Below are 22,208 nucleotides of genomic sequence, written 5' to 3'. Positions count from 1 at the left end.
GGGGTGCTTAGCTTTGTATTTAGCGAAAAAAATGAAAAAAAAAATGACGTAGGGTTCCCCCTAGTTTTGTAGCCAGCTAGGGTAAAGCAGACGGCTGCAGCCTGCAGACCACAGCTGGCAACCTCACCTTGGCTGGTAATCCAAAACTGAGGGCACCCCACGCTGTTATTTTAAATTAAATAAATAATTAAAAAAAAAAACACGTAGGGGTCCCCCAAAATTGGATCACCAGCCAAGGTAAAGCAGACAGCTGGGGCCTGATATTCTCAGACTAGGGAGGTCCATGGTTATTGGACTCTCCCCAGCCTAAAAATAGCAGGCCGCAGCCGCCCCAGAAGTGGTGCATCCACTAGATGCGCCAATCCTGGTGCTTCGCCCCAGCTCATCCCGCGCCCTGGTGCGGTGGCAAACGGGGTAATATATGGGGTTAATACCAGATGTGTAATGTCACCTGGCATCAAGCCCTGGGGTTGGTGAGGTCAGGCGTCTATCAGATACCCGACATCACCAACCCAGTCAGTAATAAAATAAAAATAGACGACAAGCACATTTTTATTTGAAAAAACACTCCCCAAAACACTCCCTCTTTAACCAATTTATTAGAATGAAAAACAAATCCAGGTCTGGTGTAATCCAAGGGGTTGCCATGACGATCCACACTGTCCCAGTCAATGAAGAGCAGGATGTTCCCCATTGGCTGGGAGAGCAGTGCAGTGACCTGAGCTAACATCAATGGGTCAGCCCAGGTCACTGCAGGGGGATGACAAGTGCTGCTGTCAGCGAGGTACATTACCTGCGCTGATCTCCTGCACACTGACAGCCCCTGTCACTGAGTTCAATGACCGGCGCCTTCACACCAAGTATCGCGAGAGGCCCGTGACGTCACCGCTAGTCAGTCTCGGGTTGGAAGCGAGAGAAGGTGATGTGACAAGCGGCGGCCATGGAGGACAGTGACAGCGCTGAGGTCGGGATGGCGGGACTTCATCACCGCAGGTAAGCCGAGCGGGACCATGTGTGTGTGTGTGTGTACATGCCGCGGGCAGGAGGGGGCGGAGCGAGCTGAGCGGGGAAGTGTGGGCTTCCTGCACGTAACTAGGATAAACATCGGGTTACTAACCAAAGCGCTTTGGTTGGATACCCGATGTTTATCTTGGTTACCAGCTTCTGGCAGGCTGCCAGCGATGGCTCCTGCACACTGTAGCTGTAAAAAGCCCTGCTTTTTGCTGCTAGAACCGTTCTCGAACGTATCTAGAACTATCGAGCTTTTGCAAAAAGCTCGAGTTGTAGTTCGATCTCGAACAGCCCCCAAAATCACTCGAGCTTAGAACTGGAGAACCTCAAACCGCGAACCGCGCTCAACTCTAGTCAGGACTTTCTAGTAATACCGGAGGCCAGGGTGGCTGTATGCACCTTTGGGCCACAAACAGCTCACTAATACACTGGAATGGGGCTACAGAGGATCAGGAAGTCAAGCAGGCAGAAAACCCTTTGAAGGTCCACAGCCCCTGGCTCAGGCCACTGTGTGTGGAGGTGCAGGAGAGGCGGGTGAGAGTCAGTGCAATTGAGACGATCAGGAAAGGCACATCGGAGGGGTGCACCAGTATTGACCTCTGACCTGCCCAGGATCAGCGGAGGCCCATCATCAGGAATCCCAGCATACTGTGAGAGCACTAAGCAGGCTGTCAACTTGGAACTGGTGAAGTGAATAAAAGATTGTAGTTGCAAAGCCCTGGTGTCGTCTCCATTCCTCTTGCATCAAAACCTACCATCATACACTTTTCATATTTCCAATGGCTGCCCAGGAGTCCTGCTCCACCTGTGGGGAGTAAGAACATCTCTGGACCGTCTAGAATATGGGGGTGAGACACTCAGGGAACGTATCCCCCATTTTCTAGGAGTGCGGACCCTTCATGTGAGGAGTGTGGGTGCAATGAATCTGCACTCACTCTTCTCGGGTCCACAGCAGCAGAGTCCATGTCGTAATGGTTGCTACCAAAGCTGCAATGCCCTGCTCATGAGGTAAGGGCATGCCTAATCAGGAGAACTACTGTAGAGGAAGCTCTGCTCACTGGTATATAAGTGCTCAGAGGTAATAATAGATAAAATTAGTGAGTAACCTCGGCACTCTAAATCTCCCAGACTAAGTCAGTAAGTCACAACGGATAGTAAAGCAAAATCACTCTTTATTGGTCCGTATTAAGAAAAAAGATTTTTTCATAAGCATATATGTTTTTGTCCAAAACAAGTTACAAATGACGTTTCGGCCTGAGCCTTCGTCAGATTGGACTTATCTGCATGTAATCATGAAGAATGACAATAATCAGTATCACATAAGAGTGAGAGAACAATAACATAAACTCGAACAATGTAGAGGTACAATTGGGATGCAGCAAAAAAATTGCAACACAGCAAGAAATGAAACACATGATACAAATGTCATAATACAGTACAAGGACAATATAGTAATGACAAATATGGGGTCAGAGTAGGCTTAGACAGCTCTGGTACGAAAGAGATGTCAATCATAAAGTAACATGTGCAGTAGGTGTAGAGCTACACTATGCATGGCAGAGCTAATGGGTAGACCGACCATAGAAAAAGAACGGAGAAAAAGTGGAGAAAAAGTGGAGAAAAAGTGGAGAAAAAATGTAGAAAAAGTGGAGAAAAAGTGGAGAAAAAGTGGAGAAAAAAATGGAGAAAAAGTGGAGAAAAAGTGGAGAATAATTGAAGAAAAAATGGAGAATAAGTGGAGAAAAAATGGAGAAAAAAATGGAGAAAAAGTGGAGAAAAAGTGGAGAAAAAGTGGAGAAAAAGTGGAGAAAAAATGGAGAAAAAAATGGAGAAAAAGTGGAGAAAAAGAGGAGAAAAAGTGGAGAATAAGTGGATAAAAAAATGGATAAAAAAATGGAGAAAAAGTGGAGAAAAAGTGGAGAAAAAGTGGAGAATAAGTGGGGAATAAGTGGAGAAAAAATGGAGAATAAGTGGAGAAAAAATGGAGAAAAAAATGGAGAAAAAGTGGAGAAAAAGTGGAGAAAAAGTGGAGAAAAAATGGAGAAAAAAATGGAGAAAAAGTGGAGAAAAAGAGGAGAAAAAGTGGAGAATAAGTGGATAAAAAAATGGATAAAAAAATGGAGAAAAAGTGGAGAAAAAGTGGAGAAAAAGTGGAGAATAAGTGGGGAATAAGTGGAGAAAAAATGGAGAATAAGTGCAGAAAAAATGGAGAAAAAGTGGAGAATAATTGAAGAAAAAATGGAGAATAAGTGGAGAAAAAATGGAGAAAAAAATGGAGAAAAAGTGGAGAAAAAGTGGAGAAAAAGTGGAGAAAAAGTGGAGAAAAAATGGAGAAAAAAATGGAGAAAAAGTGGAGAAAAAGTGGAGAAAAAGTGGAGAATAAGTGGAGAAAAAGTGGAGAAAAAGTGGAGAAAAAAATGGAGAAAAAGTGGAGAAAAAGTAGAAAAAAATGGAGAAAAAGTGGAGAAAAAGTGGAGAAAAAGTGGAGAAAAAGTGGAGAAAAAATGTGGAAAAAAATGTAGAAAAAGTGGAGAAAAAATGTAGAAAAAGTGGAGAAAAAGTGGAGAAAAAATGGAGAAAAAATGGAGAAAAAAATGGAGAAAAAGTGGAGAAAAAGTGGAGAAAAAGTGGAGAATAAGTGGAGAAAAAGTGGAGAATAAGTGGAGAAAAAGTGGAGAAAAAGTGGAGAAAAAGTGGAGAAAAAAATAGAGAAAAGGTGGAGAAAAAGTGGAGAAAAAGTGGAGAAAAAATGGAGAATAAGTGGAGAAAAAATGGAGAAAAAAATGGAGAAAAAGTGGAGAAAAAGTGGAGAAAAAGTGGAGAAAAAGTGGAGAAAAAATGGAGAAAAAAATGGAGAAAAAGTGGAGAAAAAGAGGAGAAAAAGTGGAGAATAAGTGGATAAAAAAATGGATAAAAAAATGGAGAAAAAGTGGAGAAAAAGTGGAGAAAAAGTGGAGAATAAGTGGGGAATAAGTGGAGAAAAAATGGAGAATAAGTGGAGAAAAAATGGAGAAAAAAATGGAGAAAAAGTGGAGAAAAAGTGGAGAAAAAGTGGAGAAAAAGTGGAGAAAAAATGGAGAAAAAAATGGAGAAAAAGTGGAGAAAAAGAGGAGAAAAAGTGGAGAATAAGTGGATAAAAAAATGGATAAAAAAATGGAGAAAAAGTGGAGAAAAAGTGGAGAAAAAGTGGAGAATAAGTGGGGAATAAGTGGAGAAAAAATGGAGAATAAGTGCAGAAAAAATGGAGAAAAAGTGGAGAATAATTGAAGAAAAAATGGAGAATAAGTGGAGAAAAAATGGAGAAAAAAATGGAGAAAAAGTGGAGAAAAAGTGGAGAAAAAGTGGAGAAAAAGTGGAGAAAAAATGGAGAAAAAAATGGAGAAAAAGTGGAGAAAAAGTGGAGAAAAAGTGGAGAATAAGTGGAGAAAAAGTGGAGAAAAAGTGGAGAAAAAAATGGAGAAAAAGTGGAGAAAAAGTAGAAAAAAATGGAGAAAAAGTGGAGAAAAAGTGGAGAAAAAGTGGAGAAAAAGTGGAGAAAAAATGTGGAAAAAAATGTAGAAAAAGTGGAGAAAAAATGTAGAAAAAGTGGAGAAAAAGTGGAGAAAAAATGGAGAAAAAATGGAGAAAAAAATGGAGAAAAAGTGGAGAAAAAGTGGAGAAAAAGTGGAGAATAAGTGGAGAAAAAGTGGAGAATAAGTGGAGAAAAAGTGGAGAAAAAGTGGAGAAAAAGTGGAGAAAAAAATAGAGAAAAGGTGGAGAAAAAGTGGAGAAAAAGTGGAGAAAAAATGGAGAATAAGTGGAGAAAAAATGGAGAAAAAAATGGAGAAAAAGTGGAGAAAAAAATGGAGAAAAAATGGAGAAAAAGTGGAGAAAAAGTGTAGAATAAGTGGATAAAAAATGGAGAAAAAAATGGAGAAAAAGTGGAGAAAAAGTGAAGAAAAAGTGGAGAAAAAGTGGAGAAAAAATGGAGAAAAAAATGGAGAATAAGTGGAGAAAAAATGGAGAAAAAAATGGAGAAAAAGTGGAGAAAAAGTGGAGAAAAAGTGGAGAAAAAGTGGAGAAAAAATGGAGAAAAAAATGGAGAAAAAGTGGAGAAAAATTGGAGAAAAAGTGGAGAAAAAAATGGAGAAAAAGTGGAGAAAAAGTGGAGAAAAAGTGGAGAAAAAGTGGAGAAAAAATGTAGAAAAAAATGTAGAAAAAGTGGAGAAAAAATGTAGAAAAAGTGGAGAAAAAATGGAGAAAAAGTGGAGAAAAAGTGGAGAACCCTTTGGTGCCTTTCATGTGGCACTAAGGGGTGCTTAGCTTTGTATTTAGCGAAAAAAATGAAAAAAAAAATGACGTAGGGTTCCCCCTAGTTTTGTAGCCAGCTAGGGTAAAGCAGACGGCTGCAGCCTGCAGACCACAGCTGGCAACCTCACCTTGGCTGGTAATCCAAAACTGAGGGCACCCCACGCTGTTATTTTAAATTAAATAAATAATTAAAAAAAAAAACACGTAGGGGTCCCCCAAAATTGGATCACCAGCCAAGGTAAAGCAGACAGCTGGGGCCTGATATTCTCAGACTAGGGAGGTCCATGGTTATTGGACTCTCCCCAGCCTAAAAATAGCAGGCCGCAGCCGCCCCAGAAGTGGTGCATCCACTAGATGCGCCAATCCTGGTGCTTCGCCCCAGCTCATCCCGCGCCCTGGTGCGGTGGCAAACGGGGTAATATATGGGGTTAATACCAGATGTGTAATGTCACCTGGCATCAAGCCCTGGGGTTGGTGAGGTCAGGCGTCTATCAGATACCCGACATCACCAACCCAGTCAGTAATAAAATAAAAATAGACGACAAGCACATTTTTATTTGAAAAAACACTCCCCAAAACACTCCCTCTTTAACCAATTTATTAGAATGAAAAACAAATCCAGGTCTGGTGTAATCCAAGGGGTTGCCATGACGATCCACACTGTCCCAGTCAATGAAGAGCAGGATGTTCCCCATTGGCTGGGAGAGCAGTGCAGTGACCTGAGCTAACATCAATGGGTCAGCCCAGGTCACTGCAGGGGGATGACAAGTGCTGCTGTCAGCGAGGTACATTACCTGCGCTGATCTCCTGCACACTGACAGCCCCTGTCACTGAGTTCAATGACCGGCGCCTTCACACCAAGTATCGCGAGAGGCCCGTGACGTCACCGCTAGTCAGTCTCGGGTTGGAAGCGAGAGAAGGTGATGTGACAAGCGGCGGCCATGGAGGACAGTGACAGCGCTGAGGTCGGGATGGCGGGACTTCATCACCGCAGGTAAGCCGAGCGGGACCATGTGTGTGTGTGTGTGTACATGCCGCGGGCAGGAGGGGGCGGAGCGAGCTGAGCGGGGAAGTGTGGGCTTCCTGCACGTAACTAGGATAAACATCGGGTTACTAACCAAAGCGCTTTGGTTGGATACCCGATGTTTATCTTGGTTACCAGCTTCTGGCAGGCTGCCAGCGATGGCTCCTGCACACTGTAGCTGTAAAAAGCCCTGCTTTTTGCTGCTAGAACCGTTCTCGAACGTATCTAGAACTATCGAGCTTTTGCAAAAAGCTCGAGTTGTAGTTCGATCTCGAACAGCCCCCAAAATCACTCGAGCTTAGAACTGGAGAACCTCAAACCGCGAACCGCGCTCAACTCTAGTCAGGACTTTCTAGTAATACCGGAGGCCAGGGTGGCTGTATGCACCTTTGGGCCACAAACAGCTCACTAATACACTGGAATGGGGCTACAGAGGATCAGGAAGTCAAGCAGGCAGAAAACCCTTTGAAGGTCCACAGCCCCTGGCTCAGGCCACTGTGTGTGGAGGTGCAGGAGAGGCGGGTGAGAGTCAGTGCAATTGAGACGATCAGGAAAGGCACATCGGAGGGGTGCACCAGTATTGACCTCTGACCTGCCCAGGATCAGCGGAGGCCCATCATCAGGAATCCCAGCATACTGTGAGAGCACTAAGCAGGCTGTCAACTTGGAACTGGTGAAGTGAATAAAAGATTGTAGTTGCAAAGCCCTGGTGTCGTCTCCATTCCTCTTGCATCAAAACCTACCATCATACACTTTTCATATTTCCAATGGCTGCCCAGGAGTCCTGCTCCACCTGTGGGGAGTAAGAACATCTCAGCTGCACCATCACCACCTGCCCCGGGGAACACGCACTGCAGCGGCGGCCCACATAGCCGCAAAACCACAGATGGCACCACAAACTTTATTTGATTGTAATTATAACTTCCATCATCATCCCTTTTATTGAAGAAAGACACCGCTAGGGTCACGGAGTCAGGCCTCGCCACCGCTGACATGCCCAGACTAGTCCGGCCTGGTTTCAAATATCGCTTAAGGCCCTGGGGCTGGGCGTGTCATCAGCAAAACCCAAAATGATAAAAAAAAGCTGTTGTTAAGGGACAGGGAAGAGGACATGGGCGTGGTGTTGTCAGTGGTGGGCAACAAGACACTGAGTCTGTGTCAGATCAGGAGAAGCTTGATGCATCCACTATGTTCCTTGCCATATTTCTCAGTCTGGAATGTCAACATGTGTGGAAGCTAGAAGAGTGAGAGCATATTCTGTCTTGGATGGCAGACAAGGCCTCTTTGAATTTGTAAAGCAGCAACCAATCTTCCACAACCACACAATCTACTGTGGATACACAGAAGGATGACACATCCCATCCTCCACCTGGTCCTCCTTCCTCTCCCCATTATCAGTCGCAGGAGACACATGGCTCTAAGCTTGGCCACTCTGAGGATCTCGCCGTGCAGCATTGAAGAGGGACGTGGGGAGGTGGCATGTGTTATGGCCAGAAGAAAGCTACTGTGAGGAACATGATTTGCTGTCTCCAGAGGTGGAGGCTGATGATGATGAGACACAGTTGCCATCAGGTCAGCCTAAAATCTCAAGTGGGAAGGAGGATGAGATGCAATAAAAAGGTGGTAGATGATGAGTCCACTGACCCAACCTGGACCATTGACATGCATAGCCAGCACAGCAACACAGAGGAAGATCGATATGTAGCACCAACACAGGTACCAAGGGATAGTGGTTTTCCCAGAGTGAGAACTGGATCAACTGTTCCCAAGAGCACCCCACTGTGGCTCACGTCAGGGCAAGGAGGCATTCAGCCGCTGTTTGGAAGTTTTTTTCTGAAATTCCTTCAGAGAAAAACATTGTAATCTGTAGCTTCTTCCATACCAAGTTGAGAAGAGGCAACCTGGCCACCAGCAGTATGTTGCACCACATGGCAGCCAAGCACCCCAATAGGTGGGCAGAACACCAGGGTACCAAATTTGTGTCTGTGTGTCAAACCACTGCCATGTCACTTGTGCTACATCCTTCGCAATCTGCTGTCGAGGAAGCAGGCGCTCATACATCCTGCCCACAAGGTCCAATTGCACAGACACAGAAAACATCAAACACATCCATTTCCTTATCCCAGGGAAGCGTTCAGTTGTCCGTGCTTAGATCTTGCAAAGGAAGCATAAATACCCAGCCACACACCCTTAGGCACAAAACCTAAACTTATACATTGCCAAATTGCTAGACGGGGAGATGTTGCCATTTAGGCTTGTGGGAACATATTGTTTCCGTAATCTGTTGGCTGCATGTGCCCCATCATGCAGTGTTCCCAATCGCCACAATTTTCCCTGTCATGCTGTCCCCGCGTTACACAAGCACGTGTTAAACAATCTCAACTGTGCTCTGACCATCGCCATAAGCGGGAAATTAAACCTAGCAACAGACATGTGGACAAGTTGGGGACAAGTATGATACATATCTGTATCACAAAGGGTTGCACAATGGAATCCTTCAAGAGCGTGGTTGTAGATCAGTTGATGAAAACATTACCCTCAAACAACGCTGGCGACAAAGTTACCGGCTCTTTTCAACATCAAGGATTAATAGGGAGAGACACCAGCACCAGATCCAACAAGATGAGGGGAAAATGTGCTCAAACTGGGCCATTTTCAATAAACCAGTACATCAGCAAGGGCTATGTGTGCCTGTAACAATGCCACAACATGGTCAAGGGATACTTAAGTGACTATACCTGGGTCACTTTAGTTCCCTTTAATTAATCGGTGTCCAGGCTGATCACTTGGCCCGACCTATCCTTATACGCCTTGGAGGTGATGGCCTGCCCGGCTGCTAGTGTGATGTCAGAGCATGTTTCCAGTTCTGCTGGTGCAATCATCACTGATAGGCACTCACACCTCTCCACAGAAAATGCAGACAGACTTAAGGTCCAGTCACACACAACGACTTACCAGCGATCCTGAAAATGATGCAACCTGATAGGGATCACTGGTAAGTCGCTGGGAGGTCGCTGGTGAGATGTCACACAGTCAGACCTTACCAACAATGCAGGAACGATACAGGTCGCAGTAGCAACCTGTATAACGATCTCAGCAGTCACTGTGACCCTGTCGAACAGTGTCAAACACAGTGATGCATCCTGCCCAGCAGGACATCGCCTTTGAAGAAAATGGTCCGGACCAATCAGCAATGACTAGCGATCTCACAGCAGGGGCCTGATCGCTGGTAGATGTCACACATAACGAGATCGCTACCGGGATCGCTACTGCGTCACAGAAACCGTCTCAGCAGCGATCTCGCTAGCGATCTCGTTATGTGTGACGGTACCTTTAAGGCCACATCTCACTAAGCGACATCGCTGCTGAGACACTGTTTTGGTGACGCAACAGCGATGCTAGCGATGTCGCTGTGTTTGACATCTAGCAACGACCTGGCCCCTGCTGTGAGGTCGTCAGTTGTTGGTGAATGTCCTGGACCATTTTCTTCAAAGGCGATGTCCTGCTGGGCAGGACGCATCGCTGTGTTTGACACTGTGTGACAGGGTCCCAATGACAGCAGAGATCGTTATACAGGTCTCTAGTGCGACCTGTATCGTTACTGAGTCATTGGTAAGGTCTGACTGTGTGACATCTCACCAGCGACCTCCCTGCAACTTACCAGCGACCTCCCTGCGACTTACCAGCGATCGTTATCAGGTCGCATCGTTTTCGAGATTGCTGGTAAGTCGCTAAATGTGACGGGGGCTTTACTCTTATGAAATTCAACACAGACTGGATTTCTCCACAGTTTGCAATCCCTCCAGATGAGAGCAAGCCAAACTAAATTCCACCACAATGTTGATTTTGACTACTAATGTTAATGTCTACCCCTTCCCATATAAAGACGTTTCCTTCTTGCGTCAACTATGACTCAGCCATAGGGCTAATTTTTGTTAACACTATGCACATTATGCAGTGGCAGACAAACCATGACAGTACTCCTACTCCAGCCTAACTACTATTTGTCATTGGAGGATCTTGTGATGGTGACTCCCTGCATCAACCATGACTTAGGCCATAGGGCTAATTTTTGTAAACAATACATTTCCGTATGACAACCGCATCCGCTCCATACTGTATACGGTCCATTTTACATCCGTGTGCCTTCCGTTTTTTTTTTGTGGACCTCACTGGAGATCACTAGGAAGTTTCTTATATGTTTTCAGATGTGTTTTCTATTGATATCTAATGTCTGTAGTCAATGTATATCATTTAGTAATGTCTCCTATATGTAGTATCATATGTGAACAGACATTGAATGTTATATACAGGATATATGACCGTAATACTATATGTACAGAATATCAGATATTATAGCATTCACATATTAACCTATAGATACCATCTGATGTCTATACATAGTATATTACATCCAGTATATATGGAAATTTGTGATTTCTGTATGATATGCTGATTTCTGACACCAGATGTTATATATAGGACAACGTGTGATGATGTAATATCTGATGTTTTGTAGTCATAGTATAGTATATATATACCATTACATACTATTTTTAAATAACATTTGATAGTCTGTATTCACAGTATAATATATATCAGACACAGATTAGCCTGCATATTGTATGTGCACTGACATCCCATATTATGTACTGTAAAATATGTGTCTTTTAAAATATCTGATGTCTGTATCACTGTATATACACCTGTATACTATACGGAGCCTGATGAAGAGACCTGAGTAGTCTCGAAAGCTTGCTATTATTACCATCTTTTCAGTTGGCCATTAAAAGGTATCAACCACTGAGGACTCTCAGTTCTATTAAACAATTTTTTTATATCTACTGGCTAACATGTTACAAAGATATATTTTACCTGTATAGACAACATCATATATTCTCCTGTGTACTGGGCGTACTATACTATGTGCACAGACATCTGGTGTGATATCTACAGTATAAAAATAAAATGTGAATGGTATAATATATAATGTCTAGTGATGGGCGAACCCACACTGTAAAGTTCGGAGTCGATTCTGGATACCTAGCATCTGTTTACCACCCATGAACACGGAGTTCTCTGTGAACATTGTGTAACTGTTTGGATTCGGCCACCCAGAAAATAAAAAAAGGAAGATTTGGAAAAAGAAAAAAAATAGGGAATAAAGCAGGAGCATTATACTTACCAAGTCTCCAACATGGCTGTAACACTATTTCTGGGGCCACTAATTATCCTCATACATATTCATTACTTACCCCACCCACCGGCATTCCCGGTGTCTGTGATTGATTGCAGTCAGACCATGCCACTATCCTGTGTGACAACGCCTATGATTGCTTGGAATCACACATACTGTCGGCGTCTATATATAAATAAATAGATAATTAAAAAAATTGGTTTAGGGTCCCACATTTTGCGATACCCAGCACAGATAAAGCATACGGCTACAGGCTGCAGCCCCCAGCTGTGTGCTTATCTTGACTGTGTATCAAAATAAGAGGAACTCTATGTGGCTTTTTTTATCAAATTATTTAAATAAATGATTTTAAAAAACAGTGTTCGGTCCCCCCAATTTTGATACCCAGCTTTGATAAACCCGACAACTGGGGGCTGGTTTTCTCAGGCTGAGGAGACCCACCCAGCCTAAAAATAGCAGCCTAAAGCCGCTCAGAATTGTCACATCCATTAGATGTGACAATCCCGGCACTTTACCCAACTCATACCAATTGCCTTGGGGCAATGGCAATCAGGGTAATATAAGGGGTTAATAACAGCTCACAGCTGCCACTAAGCCCCGTATTAATAATGGGAGGTGTCTATGTGCAACCCCATTACTAATACTAAAAGTACTAGTATATTAAATGCTAAAAGTGAAAAGAAATAAACACAAATACCGAAAAAATTCTTTATTTGAAATAAAATAAATTAAATTATTAACCCCAAACACCTAGTTCAGATGTAATCCAAACGAGATCACATGATGATGTTAACTCTGCTTAAATAAATATTTAAAAAAAAAGCCTCATAGGGTCCACCTTGTTTTGATACACAGCCAAGGTAAGCGCAAGGCTGGGGGCTGCAGCCTGTAGTCATATGTTTTATCTGTGCTGGGCATCATAAAATAGGGGACCCTATGCCAATTTTTTAAAGGGCTGCTTAGAGTTGCAGCCCTCGGCTGTCTGCATTACTTTGAAAAATAGGCTGGAGCCTAAGCCATTTTTTTAATTTTTATTTATTTTCTGTCCACATGTCTGCTTGACAATTGTCCCCTTTTTAATTTTTTTTGCAGCGCTTAGCCCTTACTACATCAATTTTACAGCCATTCTACAGCACCAAAGTTCGGGTCACCATTGACTCATATGGGGTTGGGGTCCGGAGTCAAGTTTGGATCAAGTTCTGGTCCCGAATCAAACTTTTAACTAAAGTCCATATGAACCCGGTGAACCTGAAATTCCATGGGTCCGCTTATCCTTACACTTGATCTTTTTGATCATTTTTGACAAACTAAACTTCAGTGTGCCTTCTCTTACACTTATCTAGCTTTTTCTTTGGTCCTATAAACATATAGCCAATACACAAATAGTCATGATAAAACCAGGTTTTATTAATGAATAGTTAAAAAAATAAGATAAAAGTGCAAATTGCACAAAGGACAGCACGACAGAGGACAAGAGTAAATGCAGAATCACAAAAATACATAAATATCTCGGCAAAATGTAATATGAATTGTAATAGATATTGTAAAAAATAGAATGTCCAGGGTAATGTGTATATGCCAGATGGTAAGTAAATATACATACGGCACAGGATTGCACAAAATTTGTAATACAGCAGAAAGTGACAGTGAATAAATAAATATATAAATAGAATAAATAGTCTCACACAATAAATAAAGTGCAGGGCTATAGTGCAAAAAATGTATATTAAAATACTGTCAATGAGATATGTAATAGTGCACTGATTGGTGCGAGGTAGTATATATGGGTCCCTTCCCTGCCGTCTGACACTACACCTCCCTGACGAAGGCCACGTGCCGAAACACATGTTGGTTTGGCGTCGGCACGGCAGTGGGACATGGCCACAGGTAAACCCTCTCCACCACTTCTCCTCTTTATCTGATTTTATGCCCGGGTACCAACCTAGCTATTATCTTCTACCATATCTATCAAGCACTAGCACTTAGATATGAATCTTCATATTGGCCTCTGCACTACATGATTGCACTTTAATATTTATATTGTAACCCTGCACTTTACCTTTTGTGTACGGCTATTTCTTACTTATGAGTATCCACTTGGATTTATCCCTATTACATATCTCATTGACAGTATTTCAATATACATTTTTTGCACTATAGTCCTGCACTTTATTTATTGTGTGAGACTATTTAGTCTATTTATATATTTATTTATTCACTGTCACTTTCTGTTGTATTACAAATTTTGTGCAATCCTGTGCCGTATGTATATTTACTTACCATCTGGCATATACACATTACCCTGGGCATTCTATTTTTTACGATATCCGCTACAATTCATATTACATTTTGCGGAGAGATTTATGTATTTTTGTGATTCTGCATTTAGGCGGGCTTTGCAAGATGCGACATCGCAAGCCGATGCTGCGATGTCGCACGCGATAGTCCCCGCCCCCGTCGCAGGTACGATATCGTGTGATAGCTGGTGTAGCGAAAATTATCACTACGCCAGCTTCACACGCACTCACCCGCCCTGCGACCGTCGCTCTGGCCGTCGCCCCGCCTCCTTCCTAAGGAGGCGGGTCGTGCGGCGTCATAGCGACGTCACACGGCAGGCGACCAATAGCGGCGGAAGGGCGGAGATGAGCAGGATGTAAACATCCTGCCCACCTCCTTCCTTCCGCATATCCTACGGAAGCCGCGGTGACGCCGGTAAGAGATGTTCCTCGCTCCTGCGGCTTCACACACAGCGATGTGTGCTGCCGCAGGAACGAGGAACTGCATCGGACCGTCGCGTCAGCGTAATTATGGATTACGCCGACGCTGCAGCGATGATACGATTATGACGATTTTGCGCTCGTTATTCGTATCATCTAGGCTTTACACACTACGATGTCGCATGCGATGCCGGAAGTGCGTCACTTTCAATTTGACCCCACCAACATCGCACCTGCGATGTCGTAGTGTGCAAAGCCGCCCTTACTCTTGTCCTCTGTCGTGCTGTCCTTTGTGCAATTTGCACTTTTATCTTATTTTTTAACTATTCATTAATAAAACCTGGTTTTATCATGACTATATGTGTATTGGCTATATGTTTATAGGGTTATATGGTTCTTTTTATAGCTTATCCATTTATATTGTATGTGGGTGTGATGGTGCATTGTCACCATCAGACACTGTGCTTCTCCCCCTTCATGTGACATATTTTGGTAACCATTTTCTTTGGTCGCCAGACTACTTGTGTCTGTCTTTTCAAGTGTTGTCTATTATGGGCGGCACGGTGGCTCAGTGGCTAGCACTGCAGTCTTGCAGCGCTGGGGTCCTGGGTTCAAATCCCACCAAGGACACCATCTGCAAGGAGTTTGTATGTTCTCCCCGTGTTTGCGTGGGTTTCCTCCGGGTACTCCGGTTTCCTCCCACATTCCAAAGACATACAGATAGGGACTCTAGATTGTGAGCCCCAGTGGGGACAGTGTTGCCAATGTATGTAAAGTGCTATGGAATTAATAGCGCTATATAAATGAATAAAATTATTATTAATTATTATTATTATTATGTCTCTTATATTTATGTATTGATGTTTTTAACAAAAAAAAAATTGAATTTTTAACATGGCTACAAAAACAGAGATTCCCTTGTTTTATATATGTTACACATAGACAAGGGAATGTCTGGTGCACGGTGCAACACAGAGGTAGCACAGTGATGGAAAGAGAAAGGAAGGCCCTAACAATAGGGATCGGGGTTAGGTACACCTCCTGACACTAACCTGCGTCTTAATCCTGAGCTTCCCTAACATCCCCATATGAATCCTTCCCCTTGTAGCAGTCACGTACCTAGTCTTTGCACTCACCCTGTATGGGCCAGTGAGTACACCAGACATCACTACTACTATAATAGCATACAGGAGGAGGACAGACTTAGGGACCTAGACAAAAGACTGTCCATCAACAAAACTTCACTTCTGCTGCTAAACACCTAGGCTGCAGACGACACAGCTCGAGCAGCAAAACTATAGCAGCAAAACAACAGCAGCTACTAGAGACTTCCTCAATCCGAGGTGGTCAATACAGAAGGAATGTACTACCAACATCAGGTGATGGATCAGGAGACTATTTAAAGGGAAGGGCAGTGGTCACAAATTGTCTGCAGCTGAGATGAACTAACCAGTCACTTCCAGCAAGGAACGTATCATTTATCCTTGCTGCACAAAGAGAAAGCAAATACATTTAAAATCCAGAGTCTCACAAGTTCATGTGAAGCTTAGATCCCAGGGATATCACATGTATTCTAAGAATGAGAGACCCACGTGACAGTATCCACCTTTCAACGAGGACCCTCAGGACCCTCAAGACCTAACTTGTCTAGATATGACCTGCTAGAGTGATGCACCAACTCACTTTTATTCACTGCTGTTGTCACCTGACCCTCTATGTCACCACAAACACAAACCAGAGGCAGCGGTAATAAAATAGGTTTTGAAGGCACGAAAAACCTCCTGAACGACAACCTGTTGAAGATATTATGAACCTTCAATACTGGCGGTAGCTCCAGTCGAAAGGCCACAAGTTTAATAATGTCCAATACACTATGTGGACTGATAAGTCTAGAGCCTATAGCCCAGAGCCCCAGTGGAATACTTCCACCTGATGTTTTTAGTGGACACCAATATGTAGTCATTTACACACATATCTGTACCTGAACATTTATAACCAGTCATGTATTTATAAGTAGACGGTAATTCCCTTGAAGGACACACAACAGAGAAATTTCCTCGTGCCTTCAAAACCTTACCCTTGGGAACAGAACACTCACTGGGAATGACAACCCTCAAAAGACCACCTCTCACAGTGGAGCACCGAGGCCTAGTATTGACCTGGAGTGAGGATAGAATATCACTTCGTTTCCCCGGCAGCACCTTAGCCACCTAGGCTGGAAAAGAGGGTGAAGATTTTACAAGGATGGCAGATAGTGTTGCACACAAGCAATTATTTTCACAAAAATTCCCCATCTGGCAACCTCCTCCGACTGCCAATCAATCACCGGATTGTGTTTGATCAGCCAGAGACAGCCCAAAATTGTGGGAGTGGGCAGATCCTCCAAGACATAGCATTATAGGAGCATCTTATGAAGAGCTCCTGTGCGCAAGTTTACATTTTGTACAACTTGATAAAAATCTCTCTGGCTGAGAGGAGCAGAATCGATGGCCAGTGTAGAGATGTTTACTTGCTAATGCACTACATTAAAGACCATGAGTCTGAGCAACGCGAGGATCAACCATGTTGGCTCTTTTTAACTGTCCAAAAGAACAGAGATAGTCTCAGATTTTGTACCACATTAGCAGATATGGTCAACTGAGACAGGACTCCAGCAGCAGAACTCCAGCAGAAAAACCTCTAGCAGCTGAACTCTAGCAGCTGAATTTTAGCAGCTACTTGAGATTTCCTCCCTCCAAGGTGGTCAGTACAGAATGAATCTATTACTGGCATCAGGTGATAGATCATGAGGCTATTAAAAGGTAAGGGGAGTGGACCCATGCTACCTGCAACTGAGATGAACTGATGAAAATCTACCATCAAGGAAAGTGTCATTACCCTTGCTGAACCAATAGAAAGCAAATACATTTAAAATCTAGAGTTTCACAAGTCCATATGAAGATCAGATCCCAGAGCTGTTACAAGTCTCCTAAGCTTGGGAATCACATGTAACGCGTGACAATATATAGTTAGAGTGGGTAATAACAGTTTTTCTTAGCTCCACAATGTGCTCTTTGTGCTATGTACCCATTTATAAATAAATATGTAGATGTTGGATTTTATGCTTCCCAGTGCATAGTGAGCGGCAGCTGTAACCTTGCCTCTGGCAATGACTGAAAGCAGACTCAGCTTTAGCCCCGACTGTCAGTCATTGCAGAGGGGGTGGTTTAAGCCACTGCTCACTATGCACTGAGAGGTGACTGAATCCGTGCCAGTGTTACCTCATCACTGAAAGCCCAATGCTGCCCGGAGAATACCTTTAATTTCTTTCCAGAAGCAGGGCTTTCAGAACTCTATTCGCTGCCAGATTATTATCCCCATATCTGCTGGTAAATAGAGGGGTTTTTTTTACATCACAGGTTCCCTTTAATGCAGTCTAAAGTGCCAAGAATAAGATTATGTATTTTTCAAAAAACAAAGTTGGAAAGGCTGAATTTTAATTGCATGGGATTAGTTTATTGAGATGTTAATGCCTTTATAATCTAGTAGTGTATGTAGATTAGGTGGCAAGATTTGTAAAATTAATTATTGGCAGTAGTAATGCAACATTCTGGATTGCTTGTCATTGAGATGCCATTGATATTGAGAGGTCAGAAGTTTAAAACATAAATAGAAAAGAAAAGGGGAAGTGGATAACCATTTTTTTTGTTTATAACAGTCAACAGCAGTAGAAGTGGTGGCACAGGCCAAATAGTCTGTGATATCCCAAGGCCCAGCAGATCTACAATAGAATGATAGAGTGCCCACTCTGCACATGTCTCCAAACTAGAATGAGGTTGAGCAAAGTGGTCACTGTGAGGTCAAAGCGCATCTCTGCTCACTGTTCACATTTGTCTGTTACGAAGTGTGATCAGTGTTTTCATTTTAGAATAAAGGGTCATGCTATCTGACTGAGCACTCCTTCCTACCTGCTTAAGGCAATTTTTAATTTCCTGTTAGTAGGTACTAGTGATGAGCGAGTACTAAAAAGCTCGGGTGCTCGAAGCTCGGGCCGAGCCTCCCAAGATACTCGTGTACTCGGGCCGAGCAACGAGCCCAATGTTATCCTATGGGAGACCCGAGTATTTTTGTGAAATGACCCCCCGGCAGCATGTAGAAACCCTAAAAATGTCACAAAAGTCTCAGAAGAGTGCTCAAATGACATGGCAACAGCATGGGGAAGACCCCTTGAAGCATTTATCACTCAAAAGTCACAGCTGTGAACAATTTTGTCCGCGTTTCACGCCATTTTTACGGACTCACCAGAAAACCTTCCAAAATGACCCCAAAATGATTTTTCATGGCAGAAATGTTAAGGGCACATACCCAATAGTGAGATAGAGCTGGTGTATGTTACTTTTTGAGATTAATACATGAAAGATTTTACGTGAAAACATTGTGTGGCACTCCGATGTCCCTGAGAAGAGACGTACATGAAGGCCTCTTGAGTCTAATGTGCCCATTTTGAGGAAGTGAGTCTTTGTAGTATTTTCCTTTGCCAGGGCAGTCCAAAATTGTGAGGTTCACCAATGCCCCTGCATACAGACGTGCATGAGGGCCTGTAAACCTGAAGTGCCCATTGTAAGGAAGTGGGTCTATTGTAGTATAGCCCTTAGGCAGGGCAGCCAAAAATTGGGAGGCTCCACATTGTCCCTGGATAGAGACGTGCATGATGGCCTGTAAACCTGAAGTGCCCATTGTCAGGAAGTGGGTGTATTATAGTATAGCCCTTAGGCAGGGCAGCCAAAAATTGGGAGGCTCCACGTTGTCCCTGGATAGAGACGTGCATGAGGGCCTGTAAACCTGAAGTGCCCATTGTCAGGAAGTGGGTGTATTATAGTGTAGCCCTTAGGCAGGGCAGCCAAAAATTGGGAGGCTCCACATTGTCCCTGGATAGAGACGTGCATGATGGCCTGTAAACCTGAAGTGCCCATTGGAAGGAAGTGGGTCTATTGTAGTATAGCCCTTTGCCAGGGCAGCCAAAAATTGGGAGGCTCCACGTTGTCCATGGGTAGAGACGTGCATGAGGGCCTCAAAACATTAAGTGTCCATTTTAAGGAAGTGGGTGTATTATAGTATAGCCCTTAGGCAGGGCAGCCAAAAATTGGGAGGCTCCACGTTGTCCCTGGATAGAGACGTGCATGAGGGCCTGTAAACCTGAAGTGCCCATTGTAAGGAAGTGGGTCTATTATAGTATAGCCCTTAGGCAGGGCAGCCAAAAATTGGGAGGCTCCACATTGTCCCTGGATAGAGACGTGCATGATGGCCTGTAAACCTGAAGTGCCCATTGTAAGGAAGTTGGTCTATTTTAGTATAGCCCTTTGCCAGGGCAGCCAAAAATTGGGAGGCTCCACGTTGTCCCTGGATAGAGACGTGCATGAGGGCCTGTAAACCTGAAGTGCCCATTGTAAGGAAGTGGGTCTATTATAGTATAGCCCTTAGGCAGGGCAGCCAAAAATTGGGAGGCTCCACATTGTCCCTGGATAGAGACGTGCATGATGGCCTGTAAACCTGAAGTGCCCATTGTAAGGAAGTGGGTCTATTTTAGTATAGCCCTTTGCCAGGGCAGCCAAAAATTGGGAGGCTCCACGTTGTCCCTGGATAGAGACGTGCATGATGGCCTGTAAACCTGAAGTGCCCATTGGAAGGAAGTGGGTCTATTGTAGTATAGCCCTTTGCCAGGGCAGCCAAAAATTGGGAGGCTCCACGTTGTCCCTGGGTAGAGACGTGCATGAGGGCCTCAAAACATTGTTCCCATTGCAAAGGAGCGGGTCTCCTGTCGTTGTAATGTCCATTCTGCAAAGAATGGGCGAAAAAATTTACCACTGGGGGTATACCTGAAACAAAGGCCTAAGTATTGCAATTTGTAACGGTCATCATCATGGTGGCGCATGAGGAGAAGGAGGAGCAGTCCAGCTATTATCCAAAGTCCAGAAGTGTGTACCCATGGGTGAGTGGAGGTACATGGCAAACTTTAAATTCCGCTCTCATTTGCTGGTGGTGTGGTGAAGTCTGGCCCAATCCAACCCTTGTTCATCTTGATCAGAGTCAGCCTGTCAGCATTTTCAGTTGACAGGCGGGTGCGTTTATCTGTAATGATTCCACCTGCGGCACTAAAAACACGCTCTGACAAAACGCTAGCAGCAGGGCAGGCCAGGACTTCCAAGGCGTAGAGAGCCAATTCATGCCACGTGTCCAGCTTGGATACCCAATAATTGTAAGGCACAGAGGAATGTCGGAGTACAGTTGTTCGATCTGCAAGGTACTCCTTCAGCATCTGGGCAAACTTAGGATTTCTTGTGGCACTACCCCGCACCTCAGGGGCTGTGGTACGTGAGGGGCTGAGAAAACTGTCCCACATCTTAAAGACTGTTCCCCTACCTCTGGCGGATTGGACTTGTGACTCTCTCGGCTGTACGCCTCGATTGTCCACTGATTCCTGACCTATGCCGCTAGCGTTTTGTGAGGGGAATGCTTTGCCTACTTCCGTGAGTATGGCCTTCCGGAACTGCTGCATTTTGGTTGACCTCTCCTCCACGGGAATAAGAGACAAAAAGTTCTCCTTGTAGCGTGGGTCTAACAGTGTTACCAACCAGTAATGATTGTCGGCCAAGATGTTCTTAACGCGAGGGTCACGAGACAGGCAGCTTACCATAAAGTCAGCCATGTGCGCCAGACTCTTAACAGCCAGGACTTCAGTAGCCTGACCAACAAGATGACTGAACATGCTGTCCTCCTCCTCCTCCTCCTCCTCCTCCTCCTCATCTACCCTGTCCTCTGGCCAGCCACGCTGAACCGAGGATATGACTGGTGTGCATGTCATATCCTCAATTTGGCCGGAGAGTTGCTCCATGTCTTCATCCTCCTTCTCGTCATAGTCCTCCACTGCACGTTGTGATGAGACGAGGCTGGGCTGTGTGTTATCACCCACACCCACTACTGTTTCTTGCTGCAACTCATTGCGCTCCGCCTGCAATGCATCATGTTTGTTTTTCAGCAGAGACCGTTTTAGAAGGCAGAGTAGCGGTATGGTGACGCTAATAATGGCGTCATCACCACTCACCATCTTGGTGGAGTCCTCAAAGTTTTGGAGGATGGTACATAGGTCTGACATCCATCTCCACTCCTCAGGTGTTATGTGTGGAGTTTGACCCATTTCCCGACGGCTTAGGTGATGCAGGTACTCAACAACTGCCCTCTTCTGCTCACATATCCTGACCAACATGTGCAGAGTTGAATTCCAACGCGTGGGGACATCACACACCAGTCTGTGAGCCGGAAGATGCAAACTGCGCTGAAAGCCGGCAAGGCCGGCTGAAGCAGTAGGTGACTTTCGAAAATGTGCAGACAGGCGGCGAACTTTTACCAGCAGATCAGACAGCTCTGGGTATGACTTTAGAAACCGCTGAACCACGAGGTTGAGCACATGGGCCACGCATGGAACATGTGTCAGCTGGCCTCGCCTCAAAGCCGGCCATTGTCACACACGACCTTTCCTGGCTTTAGGTTCAGAGGTGTGAGCCAGTGATCTGCCTGCTGTTTCAGAGCTGTCCACAGCTCTTCTGCATTGTGGGGTTTGTCACCTATGCAGATTAGCTTCAGCACAGCCTGTTGCCGCTTCGCCGAGGCAGTGCTGCAGTGCTTCCAGCTTGTGACTGGTGTGGAGGGTACAGTGGATGAGGATGCGCAGGAGGAGGAGGCTGAAGAGCATGACATTCCGGAGCTGTAGAGTGTGGGTGAAACACTGACTGAGGTAGGGCCTGCAAACCTTGGTGTGGGAAGGACGTGTTCCGTCCCTCGCTCAGACTGGGTCCCAGCTTCCACAATATTAACCCAGTGTGCCGTCAACGAGATGTAGCGGCCTTGCCCACAAGCACTTGTCCACGTGTCTGTGGTTAGGTGGACCTTGGATGAAACAGCGTTGTTCAGGGCACGTGTGATGTTTTGTGAC

This window comes from Anomaloglossus baeobatrachus, chromosome 3, assembly GCF_048569485.1.
Source record: "Anomaloglossus baeobatrachus isolate aAnoBae1 chromosome 3, aAnoBae1.hap1, whole genome shotgun sequence".
Taxonomy (NCBI): domain Eukaryota; kingdom Metazoa; phylum Chordata; class Amphibia; order Anura; family Aromobatidae; genus Anomaloglossus; species Anomaloglossus baeobatrachus.
This window is presented reverse-complemented; position numbering follows the sequence as displayed.